Below are 15,585 nucleotides of genomic sequence, written 5' to 3'. Positions count from 1 at the left end.
TTTCTAATTTTTCGTAATTGTAGATGCTCACAAATTGGCTATTTCGGAGGTGTCCATTTTTTAGGAGTTGGTGCAGCTGGAAGCCAACTACCTGGTGATGATGTCACCTACTCTCGTCCACTTGGCATTATGAGACAATTGGAGCGCATCTCAAGTTCAGCTTGAGTACGTCAAAATCTGTGTAGACCTGGCGGTTATCAGGATGCTATGCTCCTCAAGCTAGCCTATAGCTAGCTAGTGGAAAATGTCCCACTATCTATGTCTCTACATACCTGTCTAGATGGTTTTGTATAAGATTAAGGGGGAATAGAAACTAAATGATTGAATGAATTGAATCATGATCAATAACAGTTTCTGTAGTGTAGTGGTTATTCGGTTCATCGCAAATGCAAAAGGTGTCTGGTCTGAGTCTAACAGGCTGGACCTCTGGATCAGGACTGACGAGTGAACAGAACATCCACAGTTTTATCTTAGAAAAACTTCATCAATTAAAGCTTTTTTAGCACCAACGGCAACTGGTGTGTGGAGGAGTCATTTTCATCCTATTGACCTTTGTTCACTTGTATCAGTCATGTATGTCCATTGTACCAAATAGCTGGTCTCTCCATTGGGGAATGGAACCCCAGGCACAGATACTGCCCACTATACTAACATTGTCATAATTACGAATTATTTAATCTAACCCTGGAATGTCATCGGTCATGTGATGTCATTGATGATGTCACCAGTCTCACACCGAGTAAAATCCATCTCTGTGACCAGAACAGCAGTGGAGGTGATTCCTTTCTGCTAGCCTTCAACCTGGACTCTACACTTCAAACAAACTTCATAAATGTGACTTCAGTGCCCAACGTGGGGCTCGAACCCACGACCCTGAGATTAAGAGTCTCATGCTCTACCGACTGAGCTAGCCGGGCTTCAGATGCTAGTAAATACGAACAATAATCGAAAAGTGTCTGTAATGTCAGGTTTAATCAATGTTTCAGAGAAACCAGTTTTCCGTCTGGACTCCTCTGGACACCACCCAGACAGGTGAATGACAACATGTGACTAAACTTGTGATTTTCTAGTTTTTCGTAATTGTAGATGCTCACAAATTGGCTATTTCGGAGGTGTCCATTTTGTAGGAGTTGGTGCAGTTGGAAGCCAACTACCTGGTGATGATGTCACCTACTCTCGTCCACTTTGCATTATGAGACAATTGGAGCGCATCTCAAGTTCAGCTTGAGTACGTCAAAATCTGTGTAGACCTGGCGGTTATCAGGATGCTATGCTCCTCAAGCTAGCCTATAGCTAGCTAGTGGAAAATGTCCCACTATCTATGTCTCTACATACCTGTCTAGATTGTTTTGTATAAGATTAAGGGGGAATAGAAACTAAATGATTGAATGAATTGAATCATGATCAATAACCTGCTGCACAGTTTCTGTAGTGTAGTGGTTATTCGGTTCATCGCAAATGCAAAAGGTGTCTGGTCTGAGTTTAACAGGCTGGACCTCTGGATCAGGACTGACGAGTGAACAGAACATCCACAGTTTTATCTTAGAAAAACTTAATAAATTAAAGCTTTTTTAGCAGGCCAACGGCAACTGGTGTGTGGAGGAGTCATTTTCATCCTATTGACCTTTGTTCACTTGTATCAGTCATGTATGTCCATTGTACCAAATAGCTGGTCTCTCCATTGGGGAATCGAACCCCAGGCACAGATACTGCCCTCTATACTAACATTGTCATAATTACGAATTATTTAATCTAACCCTGGAATGTCATCAGTCATGTGATGTCATTGATGATGTCACCAGTCTCACACTGAGTAAAATCCATCTCAGTGACCAGAACAGCAGTGGAGGGGATTCCTTCCTGCTAGCCTTCAACCTGGACTATACACTTCAAACAAACTTCATAAATGTGACTTCAGCGCCCAACGTGGGGCTCTAACCCACGACCCTGAGATTAAGAGTCTCATGCTCTACCGACTGAGTTAGCCGGGCTTCAGATGCTAGTAAATACGAACAATAATCGAAAAGTGTTTGTAATGTCAGGTTTAATCAATGTTTCAGAGAAACCAGTTTTCCGTCTGGACTCCTCTGGACACCACCCAGACAGGTGAATGACAACATGTGACTAAACTTGTGATTTTCTACTTTTTCGTAATTGTAGATGCTCACAAATTGGCTATTTCGGAGGTGTCCATTTTTTAGGAGTTGGTGCAGTTGGAAGCCAACTACCTGGTGATGATGTCACCTACTCTCGTCCACTTGGCATTATGAGACAATTGGAGCGCATCTCAAGTTCAGCTTGAGTATGTCAAAATCTGTGTAGACCTGGCGGTTATCAGGATGCTATGCTCCTCAAGCTAGCCTATAGCTAGCTAGTGGAAAATGTCCCACTATCTATGTCTCTACATACCTGTCTAGATGGTTTTGTATAAGATTAAGGGGGAATAGAAACTAAATGATTGAATGAATTGAATCATGATCAATAACAGTTTCTGTAGTGTAGTGGTTATTCGGTTCATCGCAAATGCAAAAGGTGTCTGATCTGAGTCTAACAGGCTGGACCTCTGGATCAGGACTGACGAGTGAACAGAACATCCACAATTTTATCTTAGAAAAACTTCATCAATTAAAGCTTTTTTAGCAGGCCAACGGCAACTGGTGTGTGGAGGAGTCATTTTCATCCTATTGACCTTTGTTCACTTGTATCAGTCATGTATGTCCATTGTACCAAATAGCTGGTCTCTCCATTGGGGAATCGAACCCCAGGCACAGATACTGCCCACTATACTAACATTGTCATAATTACGAATTATTTAATCTAACCCTGGAATGTCATCAGTCATGTGATGTCATTGATGATGTCACCAGTCTCACACTGAGTAAAATCCATCTCAGTGACCAGAACAGCAGTGGAGGGGATTCCTTCCTGCTAGCCTTCAACCTGGACTCTACACTTCAAACAAACTTCATAAATGTGACTTCAGCGCCCAACGTGGGGCTCGAACCCACGACCCTGAGATTAAGAGTCTCATGCTCTACCGACTGAGCTAGCCGGGCTTCAGATGCTAGTAAATACGAACAATAATCGAAAAATGTCTGTAATGTCAGGTTTAATCAGTGTTTCAGAGAAACCAGTTTTCCGTCTGGACTCCTCTGGACACCACCCAGACAGGTGAATGACAACATGTGACTAAACTTGTGATTTTCTACTTTTTCGTAATTGTAGATGCTCACAAATTGGCTATTTCGGAGGTGTCCATTTTTTAGGAGTTGGTGCAGTTGGAAGCCAACTACCTGGTGATGATGTCACCTACTCTCGTCCACTTGGCATTATGAGACAATTGGAGCGCATCTCAAGTTCAGCTTGAGTACGTCAAAATCTGTGTAGACCTGGCGGTTATCAGGATGCTATGCTCCTCAAGCTAGCCTATAGCTAGCTAGTGGAAAATGTCCCACTATCTATGTCTCTACATACCTGTCTAGATAGTTTTGTATAAGATTAAGGGGGAATAGAAACTAAATGATTGAATGAATGGAATCATGATCAATAACCTGCTGCACAGTTTCTGTAGTGTAGTGGTTATTCGGTTCATCGCAAATGCAAAAGGTCTCTGGTCTGAGTCTAACAGGCAGGACCTCTGGATCAGGACTGACGAGTGAACAGAACATCCACAGTTTTATCTTAGAAAAACTTCATCAATTAAAGCTTTTTTAGCAGGCCAACGGCAACTGGTGTGTGGAGGAGTCATTTTTATCCTATTGACCTTTGTTCACTTGTATCAGTCATGTATGTCCATTGTACTAAATCTCCTGTGGCAAGATGGCCGCCGTGTGACGACGTCGCTCTGCATTGGCAGCAGCGCGGGCGAGTCATCTAGCCTTTATATATGTCTATGCTGTAATCTCCTCTCCTCTCCGCCTCATAACCCATAAAAATGACCTCTGTTTAGGTTGTTGGGACACGCTGTTTACACGTTGCACGTTTATTGTAAGAACTATATTTTTTATTATAAAACATTTCCTTAGTTAATTGGTAACATATTTTAATATGACACTTTTCTTTACATTTGAAAGTTTGTTTTTTTTTTAAACATTGTTTACATGTTGCACCTGATTACAATTACAAAAGCAATTTGTTCATACCTTTTGAATATATTTTAAGTTGCTCCATATTTTTACTGCAACTAAAAGTTATTTTTTGTACCTTATTTGTAAAAACAAAACAAAGAAACTTATTTTTTTGTGAAAATATTTTATTTTCAGTACAAACGTTAAATAAAAGTTACTTGAAAATGTATTTGTATTGGACTTCTATCAGAAATTGTAAACAAAACTTTAAGATACTCTCTTCCTCTTTGTCTCTCATAAGTAGTGAGCGACAATCTTTGTGAAAATGGTTGTCACATAGAGATGTATTTATCATCCATGGCTCATTTACTCGCTTATACATTTAACATCTGTTGCAAGTTAAATGCAACAGATTTCTCCAACTGTTCCAAATTTAGCCTCTACTGTAAAATTTGCACTAGATTTAAATTAAATTAAAAAGAACAATAATCACTAAATAATAAATGTACCATCTTAAACAAAGTAGATGAGAATTAATAAATATAATAGCAAATGTGTTATGGTCGAAAAAGGAGTACAAAGAAAATAGAAAAGCAGATAAACATTGGAAGGCCCTCAAAAAAGCCTACTACAATAACAATTAACAAAAATCAGCAGCTCAGATCCATCTACGTTCCCTTCTCTCTCTCCCCTCATCTCCTCCTGTCCTATAAGCGCCTGCGGAGTGGGACACGTGCAGCAAGGTAATCAGTTAGTGCCCGTCTGATGGCTGTGGCTGCACCAATGGTTGTCATACTGGCCTGTGGCACAGGCTGTGGGAACTGCCTTCCCACAGATTCTGCATCCTCTGCCCATCTGGGATTGACATGCTCCTTCTCCATCTCACAAAAATTGTGCAGAGCACAACATGTAGCAACCATGTATGGTGTGAAAGTGAAATGAAAATCGCTCCGCTTCAATAAAACACGGAAACGAGACTTAAGTCTACCAAATGCAATCTCAATAGAAGTTCTAGCCGAACTCAAATATACATTAAATGATTCCTCCTGTGGTGTCAGTCTTGGAGATTGCAGATAGCCCTTCATGAGCCAAGGCATCAGCGGGTAAGCAGGATCTCCTAGCAGAAAGAAATCCACATCCTGCCCCTCGAGCAGCACGGCTCTCTAAGATGGGATATTGGAATATGAATATTAAAACCTTATTGGAAATGTTAAGCTTCACCATTAGTGTCCTAAATCTTGTTATAACACCTTGTCATTTCATGACATGCTTAAAAACTCTGGTTTAACAAGATTAATGTAAATTAAGTAACATACCAGTAACATTTAGCAAACAGAAGTTTTTACATGCCGTCTGCATGCACAGCCTACCTTTGGGAGGAGGTGGGCATTACGGAACAGATCAGACTGCTTGAGGACGTTGGCATCATGGGCAGAACCAGGCATTTTGCAGCTCACACTCCAGAAGCTGTGACAAAATGATCAAAGTGTAATACATTCAATGGAGGCAAAGAGTTCTATTATAGCTTACAGTGTAAGAGTTTAGCAGCAATATGATACACCATTTACAGTAATTTACATCAGCTTAAATATCTAAAGCTGGTAATGGTAAAAGGCTTACCGGTATTTGTCATCACAGACTCCCTGGAGGACATAGGAGGGCCATCCCTTCCTATTTATGAAGTCCCTGCAGCCGTCACTGGGAGGCAAACAAGGGATGTGAGTCCCCTCCACACAGCCTATATTAAAAAATAATAATACAGATTCAGGGTCCAGAAGACATACCTACATACACAGTACACTGCTCATAAAGTATCAAGGCAAAAGATAAATAAAGCAGCAGTAAATATAAATATAAAATATATAATATATAAAATATAAATACCTATGATTTGAGGAATGTAGTGGGCCCGTTCAAACCTCCCTGCGATGGTACATGCCTCCTCCAAAGTGGGTGCTCTGATAAAGCTTTTGATGACGGAATCGACCATTCCGTGGCAGAATAAGTACACCATTTTCTTCACGGTACTCTTGTGCACTCCGAACTGATTGGCTATGACACGGTACTCTGCACAACTTGCTAGTTTATATAGCACGATTGCAACGCGCATCCCTAGAGGCACCGGTGTGCGAACGGTGACTTCACAGGGCTCCATCACTTTCTCCATCATCGAGCAGAGTTTAGTAAAGGATCCACGCGACATACGGAAATTCTCACGCCAATCTGCGTCGGTGAACTCCATCATTACGACCCGTTCCCACCAGTCCTGACTGCGCACCTTCATCCAAAGTGTCCGGGGTGCTCTGGTGGAAACGGGTAGCGTGGATATGGATGGCAAAGCTCCGGCTCCGTTTGCCATTTCTTCACGTTCTCGCCTTCCATTAATGAAGAAGGTTATGAGGAATTGTGTTAAGTACTGGTGGTGGGTCAGAACCAGCACCAAAGCGCAAAAGAAGGCGACTTCTACTGGGCTGTTCATTATATGCCCTGCTGCTGTTAATTGTTGTTGTGTGGCAGGATGAAGCACGACTCCAGAGGTTGGTCAACAAGCCTTTAGTCCAGACAACGGAATCACAACTCACAACTGACAGCTGTCAAGAAAACACGCGTAACTAAGCAACCAGAAGAAGAAGCGGAAGTGACGCGAATTGCGTCATCACGTTCTCCGTGCGTCGGTGGTTTGATCCAGATATCCCGAATGATTAATTACCATGTAAACAGGGATAACCCTGTTTGCTCAAGCATGTAAACTGAATATTCCGAATGTTTCAGTAACCGGAATATTAGCAATAACCCGAATTTTGACTGGCCTGGGAACGCCTCGGACTCCCCTCGGAAGAGCTGGAGGAAGTGTCTGGGGTGAAGGAAGTCTGGGCATCCCTGCTGAGGCTGCTGCCCCCGTGACCCGGGAACGGATAAGCGGCGGACGATGGATGGATGGATGGATTAATATTATAATATTTGTATATACAAATATTATATAATGTAATCTTGTTTGGGCCAACAAGAACGGAGCGTTACGTGCTGTAGTGTGTGTGTGTTTTCTTTTTCTGCTTGTTGCAGGAGCTGCTGGGACGGAGCCTCGCAGCTGCTGCCCATCAGCAATCAGGAGGCTTGGCAGGTGTGACAATCAGGAGCTGCTATAAAGGAGCGTGTCCTGTGTTCCACTGCACAAGTATATATGAATGTTATATTAAAGGAGCATGAGGCAGGATTGAGGCAGGATTTATGAAAAAAATTTGTATACGTTTTAAGTTTTCTAGTAATAATGTCAGATGAAGCGTTCCAAACCAAAAAGAATGAGTCCTCTAGTGTATCTCTCCTTTGCCTTGAACAGGCTGTGTGCTGCAAAATGTTCTGCAATTCGGCCGCCGAATTTCCCGCGCTGGGCTGTGGATGTGACGTCACATGACGCTGCATGTGCGTTCTCCCCGTTCTCCCGTGCCGGCTTCACTGTTGGCTGCAGTACCCCCGACGGCCGTCGTGGTGAAGGGTGGCGCTATAGAGTCTCATTTCTTAAAAGGAGCCTCAAGCTCCTTTAACTATTATATATATGAATCTGAATATGAATGAGTTTTACGCGCGCGCGAAACCTTAAGTGAGCACGTAAAGTTGTTTACTTGCAAGCAAAGTGGTAGTGTACTTATAATGGAGTCCCTGATTAACCTTAAACAGATGACGCGTCTCCTTGCGCATGCATGCCAGTTGTTTGAATGAATGTCCATAAACATCCTTTATGATGCTCAAAAAAAGGGGTATTTATTGGTATACAAAAGCTCCTTTGTCACCAACGAACTACATGCACTTATATTATATAACTTGCATGAGATCAGTAAAACAATACCAACAAAAACTGCAACATGCGAAGCCAAAGGGAAACGGTGATCAGCCTCACCTTTATAAAACATATTCCCTGGTTCCATAAACCACCTGCAGCGCAAAAATGGCACTACAATTCACACACCCCTGTCATTCAATGGGAAGCACAACAATACAAATTGGCTCTAACATCAACCTTAAACTGGACATCTGTATCCGTGTTCTTTAATGGGAACACCAATATGCCTTACCACTCTAAACCAGTAAAACTCCTGGAGAACACCAATTCTTTCCTTTTTAGTTAAGTATAAAAATGAATGCCAGTTAAAAAGAAATATAAAAATGAAAATGAAAAAAATGCACTAAACTCATGCAAATATTTTTTCTCTTTCAGTTCTTAGTTTGCATTTAAAAAAATGTCCCCAGAGTAAAATACAGTATATCTATATAATAACTACACATAGCAAAACCAATCAAAATAATGAGGACCTTCGCCTGTGGTTCAAATCATATACATTTATTGAAAACCGTAACTGCATTTCCGTTATGAACTCAACAAACATCAACTGCATTTCCGTCATGAACACAAAACTTGAGAACTGGCTGACGGATGTTCAAGGATCTAATTCTCCTCTTTCGTCCTCCTTTCCGACGCTGCCGCTTACGTCTTAATATTCCCCTGCCTCTTCCTCTCCTCCATCATCAACGCTGTCAACTCCCACCTCCTCGTAATCCTTCTCCAGAGCCGCCATGTCCTCCCGGGCCTCGGAGAACTCCCCCTCCTCCATCCCCTCCCCCACGTACCAGTGGACGAAGGCCCGCTTGGCGTACATCAGGTCAAACTTGTGGTTGAGCCGAGCCCAGGCCTCGGCGATGGCGGTGGTGTTGCTCAGCATGCACAAAGCCCTCTGCACCTTGGCCAGGTCTCCCCCGGGAACCACGGTGGGGGGCTGGTAGTTGATGCCCACCTTGAAGCCGGTGGGGCACCAGTCCACGAACTGGATGCTGCGCTTGGTTTTGATGGTTGCTATGGCGGCGTTGACGTCTTTGGGCACCACGTCTCCGCGGTACAGCAGGCAGCAGGCCATGTACTTGCCGTGGCGAGGGTCGCACTTCACCATCTGGTTGGCCGGCTCGAAGCAGGCGTTGGTGATCTCGGCTACGGTCAGCTGCTCGTGGTAGGCCTTCTCCGCCGAGATGACGGGGGCGTAGGTGGCCAGAGGGAAGTGGATCCGGGGATACGGCACCAGGTTGGTCTGGAACTCCGTCAGATCCACGTTGAGGGCGCCGGCGAAGCGGAGGGAGGCGGTGATGGAGGACACGATCTGACTGATGAGCCGGTTCAGGTTGGTGTAGGTGGGACGCTCGATGTCCAGGTTCCTGCGGCAGATGTCGTAGATGGCCTCGTTGTCCACCATGAAGGCACAGTCGGAGTGCTCCAGGGTGGTGTGGGTGGTCAGGATGGAGTTGTACGGCTCCACCACCGCCGTGGAGACCTGGGGGGCCGGGTAGATGGAGAACTCCAGCTTGGACTTCTTGCCGTAGTCCACGGACAGACGCTCCATCAGCAGGGAGGTGAAACCAGAGCCGGTGCCCCCGCCGAAGCTGTGGAACACCAGGAAGCCCTGCAGGCCGGTGCACTGGTCCGCCTGTCCACAGAGAAAACCGTGAGGAAACAGTCGATGCCTTGGAGGTGAAAACCACTTGAGAGGAACTCACCAGTTTCCTGATCCGGTCCAGAACCAGGTCTATGATTTCTTTCCCGATGGTGTAGTGTCCGCGGGCGTAGTTGTTGGCAGCATCCTCCTTGCCAGTGATCAGCTGCTCGGGGTGGAACAGCTGACGGTAGGTCCCCGACCGCACCTCATCTTAAAGAGAGGGGGGACAAAGACCTGAAAATGTTAAACTTTACTGTCCCAGAACACACACACACACACACACACACACACACACACACACACACACACACACACACACACACTGGAAATTATTAAAAAAATAAATAAAAAAAGATAATTATTTAGATGGGACAATGCATATTGATGGCCACCAATCCTTCAGATTTGTTCACAATAATTCTGTTCTGTTCTGTAAATGTTTTCCAATAAGTTATGCTCTGTGTCTTAATTCATAGTCATTTTAAAATTGTAAAATTGAATTTGTGTCTGAGGTTGGGCCCGTGGGGAGGGGTTAGTTCCTACAAGAACTTGATCCTACTTTTCCCCCCTGGTCAGCAGTTTCAAATCATTCAAATGTGATCTGCTCAGACTGAAAAGCAGCAGAACTGATCATCACCGATGACGGTGGGCTCCAGGTCCACAAAGACGGCTCTCGGCACGTGTTTTCCAGCTCCAGTTTCACTGAAGAAGGTGTTGAAGGAGTCGTCTCCTCCGCCGACTGTCTTGTCACTCCGGGTCTGTCCGTCCGGCTGGATGCCGTGCTTCAGGCAGTAAAGCTCCCAGCATGCATTTCCAATCTGAACACCGGCCTGGCCCACGTGCACCGAGATACACTCACGCTGGGAATTTCAGGAGAAGACAAGAGAAACACTTTAGACTGAAAGATTATACGCAAAAAATTTAAATTACTATAAAAAGAAAAATTATACATTATATAAAAATTAAAATTAAAAGATTATACGCAAAAAAATTAAATTACTATAAAAAGAAAAAATATACATACATTATATAAAAATGTATGAAATTAAAAGATTATACGCAAAAAATTAAAATAACTAAAAAAATTACACACACACACACACACACACAAAATAATAAAATTAAAAATACATTTTTAAAAATTGCCGTTTTTCTGAATTAACGATATAACATTTTAATTAAAAAATAAATCTGCTGTTTTTCCTCAAAACTTGCAAGAAGCTTCATTCACTTGAGAGCTCGATTTCATGGATTAAACATGTTCCTGTCCAGTTTAATCCAGTTTTATTTTGGTTTGAAACATTAGGAGATACTCTTGTCTTTAAGTTATATCGATGGTTTTGTTATTAGTTTGTCGACTTTGCGCAGAAACCTCAGGACTTTGCGGATGTTCAGACGGAAAGCCCATTCTGATCTGCTGGAGTAGCAAACAAAACAAACCTTGTTTTTATCATCAGGTGCTTTTTGTGTCAGTTAGGCTTCACTTTAGCATCAAGACACACTTTGTACTGCCGTTAAACTTTAACCGTTAAACTTTAACCGTTAAAGTCCGAAGCTGGATGTTTACAAGGTCTCGGCGAGACGCCTTCAAAATAAAAGCACTAAATAGCTGTCTGCTTAATACATAATAAAATAAAAGCCTGGCTTTAAAGAACGTTAATGAATTAATAATGTAAATGGCCTTTAAAATGAGTAGAGTATTTCTATAAATGTGTTTTATGTTTTCTCATTAACGTTCTTTAAAGCCAGGCTTTTATTTGTTATGTATTAAGCAGACAGATATTTAGTGCTTTTATTTTGAAGGCGTCTCGCCGAGTGAGGAAAAACAGCAGATTTTTTTTTCCATTAAAATGTTATATCGTTAATTCAGAAAAACAGAGCAATTTGTTTTTTCTCAAGTGAATGTAATACATTTCAATAGGAAAGTTCTCATGACTAAACTGAAATTTAGGCTTCGGCCTTTTGGGCGTTGGTTTAAAAAAATGCACATACGTGAAAAGAAAAGCACCTCTGTATCAAACACGAACCCTGTTTAACAGCAGAGAAATTTAATTTTACATTACGTTATCAGACTCAATAATGTCAAAGAAAAATTGATGACGCATTTTAACAAAGAAATTGACACGAGGTGAGAAAGTTTCAACTTTTGAATCGAAATAAACCTGACAATTAAGAAACACTTACCATGTTTGCTGTTTTAAGGTGGAAAAAAGGCAAGTAGATAAAAGTTTGGCTACGCAGACTAACGTTAAAGCGTCTCTATGGCAACTGTGACTGGAACCGTTGGGCGGAGATATTTATACTCGCCAACAACCGGAAGTTCGTTCTTTCACCTGATTGGTCGCTGTTTCTTTGCCGTTAATTGCAGTACGTTAGTTACACATTAGTTACGTTATACGTTAGTTACATTTAAAAAATGCTTACTTGATACACTTTCTTAAAGTACTTTAAGTAACATATATATAATTTATATATGTTATTTTGAGTATAAATGCATTGTTAATACATAAATAACTGCTTCCATTAGAAATCAGACAAGAATTTCCTCTTTTATGATCATGAAAGAGTAAAGCAGGGTAGCCCTTTGGTTTCAGGGTTATGGTAGTTTTCATTTGCAGAGCTGCAGCATGTGTTCCTATAATGATTTGCTGCCACCAGCTGGTCAAAGAAGGAATTTAATTGAATATAGTTGAGGCTTCCACAAGCTTTCAGCACAGTTTTTGGACAAATTTCCTTATTTTCTTATCCTTTATAATACCATCAAAAATAAAAATGATTCATATATGATTTTATTCTGTTACTGTCTGGCTGTTACCAGATTTAAACATTATGTAAATAGTAACTCATATGAACTCAGATGAACCCATGACATATTACACTGTCACATGATTTATTTAAAAAATGTGTCAAAAAAGCCAAAATCAAAATAACTCTAGTTTCCAATGTGAAAATAAATGTGAAAATTGTTAGATTTGATGGTGTGCAGTCTATAAATGTGTGTAAATACATTTTCTACTTTACAATGTCAAGGATGTTTGTGTTATAAATGTGTTTTTTGCTGTCTTTAATCAATTACATTATATTAAAACAATGTCACTTTTACAATCAATGATCTAAATTATTTAAATTTGACATTGCAAAATATAAGCTAAATTATTACCAATACATGTGCTCAACTAAAGAGAGACAATTGTAATTATGTCAGCCTTTTTTTTCCTTTAAATGCTGTTAAGTTCATTCTAGGTATCTGTAGGAAGATACAATGTTACTATGCAACATCAAGTCAAATATATGAAATTCCTGTTTACATTCAAAGGAAAATAAACAGCCAATCAGAAGCAGTAGAACTTTCGCTGTGTTGACCTTTGCGGTTGCTAAGGAGAATCTATATATTTCAGAAAATGCTCCATTCTGCCCTTTTCATTCTATGAGTGCAAGAGGAACGTGCTTAACTTGTGGTTTCTGAAAACTCCTGAGACAGTTTCAAGAGAAAACTACCTGTTATTCACTTATTCATGATCGTCCATCACGCCAAATGTAAGAATAAAAGTACTTGAACTTTTTATCAAATCATTTTTAGTTTGTTGCTAAATAATAAAAAGTAGCACGTTAACTACCAGCATTGATACATGGCATGTACATTTACAGTACAATTACACATATCCAAAGATGTTAATATGAAAGATTTAACTTTCAATCAACTCTTGTTTAGGGTATTACATGCTTTTTTTCAATAACTTGTTACACATTTATTTTTCATGTAATTTATGGATTATTCATTTCAGTACTTTGCCATAGAAGTGTGTAGAGTGTGTGTTTGTGTATTTTTTTGAAAGCGTTGCTAAGAAACAAAACTGAAACAATCCAAATCTACTCGTGTGGGTGCACAGCCTTTTAACATCATCCTGGCTCTTTTTTTAATTTTCTATTGTAGAAAAACAGTACACATAAGGCTAAACTACACAGTTTTACCTGAAACAATGTTATGTCTTTCAAATAATTTTCATTTCCAACATAACCATATTTTTAAAGGAAGTGTTAGGATTGTTAGAGGGTAAAGCGGGATGACGTTCAAGTTTATACATGGACGTAGGCTAATAGCATTAACATAATGTTTACAGTGAATTTGTCTCTCTGTTACCTACTGTTGAATGGTAATAATAATATAACTACACATATATCTGGGTGGCTCACGCATGTTTGTAAAGGTGCAAACATGATTATTTCTGTTTTGCAACTGAGTGTTTTGAAGTAAGAGGGTTTGGATATTGACTCCTGTTTGAATTCAAGCTCACTGACTGCAGTTTTCAAAACTGATTTGCATCAGAGGTCAATGAAAATCTTTCAAGCTAAAATGTTTATACAGCAAAGAAATAAAATTTACTAAAGGATAGATGATTTAAATGAAATGTACTGTATAAAGAATGATTCAATTGATCAAATGGTCGAATGTAGGTCTTCTGAATTAAGTTTTCTCACCCTTTGCGTGTTTGTCATCATTACAGATTTGTGATAAGCCAGTTCACCTGTCTGATCACATCGTTTTGCCAGTGAAGACCAGTATGAGTCAGAGAAAGGTAAAACACCGGACTTTTGCTCTTTAATCTTGAGAGGCATTCTGCTTGATACATTTGATTTAATTAGTTATGCTAAATGCTAGTTTGCATGAACCAAATTACAGTATTATTGAAGATCATCTTTTATATAAATATATATATATATATATATATATATATATATATATATATATATATATATATATATATATATATATATATATATATATATATATATATATATATATATATATATATATATATATATATATATATATATATATATATATATATATATGTATATATATATATGCACACACCCATATATATGCAGTGCTCAATTTTTTCTTTCTTTCTTTTTGGAAGTAATTTAGATCAAAATAATGGTACAATTAGCTATCATACAGTTTAATTTACATAATGTCTAATTGAAAAAGTTGTGAAGTTTTGGACACTGTGCTTTATTTGTCCCTGTTCCAGAGATCCAGGGAGGAGGAGAGCAGCTCCGACGCTCCGGAGCCTCCAAGGAGAAGACTCTGCCAGGGTGCTACTGCTGACGAGTCCCAGCCGTCCACCTCTGCTCCACAGGCTGGACCAGTAGACGTGAGTGCACCATTTATTTGTACAGATGGTAGAACCAGAAACAAAATATCCCAGTTAGTTTAACCTCACATATGTACAGCAGAGTCGTTTGTATTGTCCATATAAAAGTTAAACTCCACCATGAGTATTAGTAAAGGGTGTAGACAGATGTGATAGGAGTGCAGCAAAGTCATTTAGTTGGAGGGGAATGCTCCATCTTTATGTGAAAATGGTAGTTTTCAACAGCTTCATGCTCTTCTTTTAGTCCAAAACATTGCATCAATGTGATGGTTCTCACACGCGTATTTTGTTTAGTGTATCGGTTCAAACTATGTAGCTAAACCATTCTGAATGATCTGTCCTTTCCTCTTTTGGTTTCTTTAGACTTCTGCTTACCCTCATCTGCAAGAGCCGGAGATGTTTTACCACATCTACCATCCCTCTGATTTGATAGGCTTCGACAGTGACGAGGTAGGATGTCGTTGGTATTGTCCATATAAAAGTTAAAATCCACCATGAGTATTGTATTAGTAGAGGGTGTAGACAGATGCGATAGGAGTGCAGCAAAGTCATTTAGTTGGAGGGGAATGCAGTGTGAGTGCACCATTTATTTGTACGGATGGTAGAAGCAGAAAAACAAAATATCCCAGTTAGTTTACCCTCACATCTGTACAGCAGAGAAACCACCTGAAAGGACCTTAAATGCAGCAGGTGAAGTAGAGCTGTTAATATGTGCCTTTATTCTTCTCTGTTCTAGGCACTCTGGGTTCAGGAGATCATCTCCCCAGAGTCACAGGAGTCTCAAGAGCAAGGACCCCATCAGAGTGATGGTGACACCTTGTCCTTCATCCCCCTCCCTGATCTGGCATCAATGGAGGGATTGTGGGATGAGGACAGCAGCTC

At 40.5% G+C, this 15,585-nt stretch overlaps 3 non-coding genes and 1 pseudogene across 3 annotated transcripts; all 4 read right to left on the bottom strand.

Moving 5' to 3' along the window:
* Positions 1-844: 844 nt before the first annotated feature.
* On the bottom strand, positions 845-917 carry trnak-cuu (transfer RNA lysine (anticodon CUU)). The gene has a single exon. It is a non-coding gene; the product is annotated as a tRNA-Lys (tRNA).
* A 1,001-nt stretch (positions 918-1,918) lies between these two features.
* On the bottom strand, positions 1,919-1,991 carry trnak-cuu (transfer RNA lysine (anticodon CUU)). Its single transcript has one exon. It is a non-coding gene; the product is annotated as a tRNA-Lys (tRNA).
* A 992-nt stretch (positions 1,992-2,983) lies between these two features.
* trnak-cuu (transfer RNA lysine (anticodon CUU)) lies at positions 2,984-3,056 on the bottom strand. Its single transcript has one exon. It is a non-coding gene; the product is annotated as a tRNA-Lys (tRNA).
* A 5,403-nt stretch (positions 3,057-8,459) lies between these two features.
* On the bottom strand, positions 8,460-14,041 carry LOC133442484 (tubulin alpha-1B chain-like; annotated as a pseudogene).
* Positions 14,042-15,585: the final 1,544 nt, after the last annotated feature.

Source organism: Cololabis saira, chromosome 4, assembly GCF_033807715.1.
Source record: "Cololabis saira isolate AMF1-May2022 chromosome 4, fColSai1.1, whole genome shotgun sequence".
NCBI classification, from domain to species: Eukaryota; Metazoa; Chordata; class Actinopteri; order Beloniformes; family Belonidae; genus Cololabis; species Cololabis saira.
The sequence above is the reverse complement of the archived record's forward strand: the minus strand, read 5'-3'. Positions and strand labels throughout refer to the sequence as shown.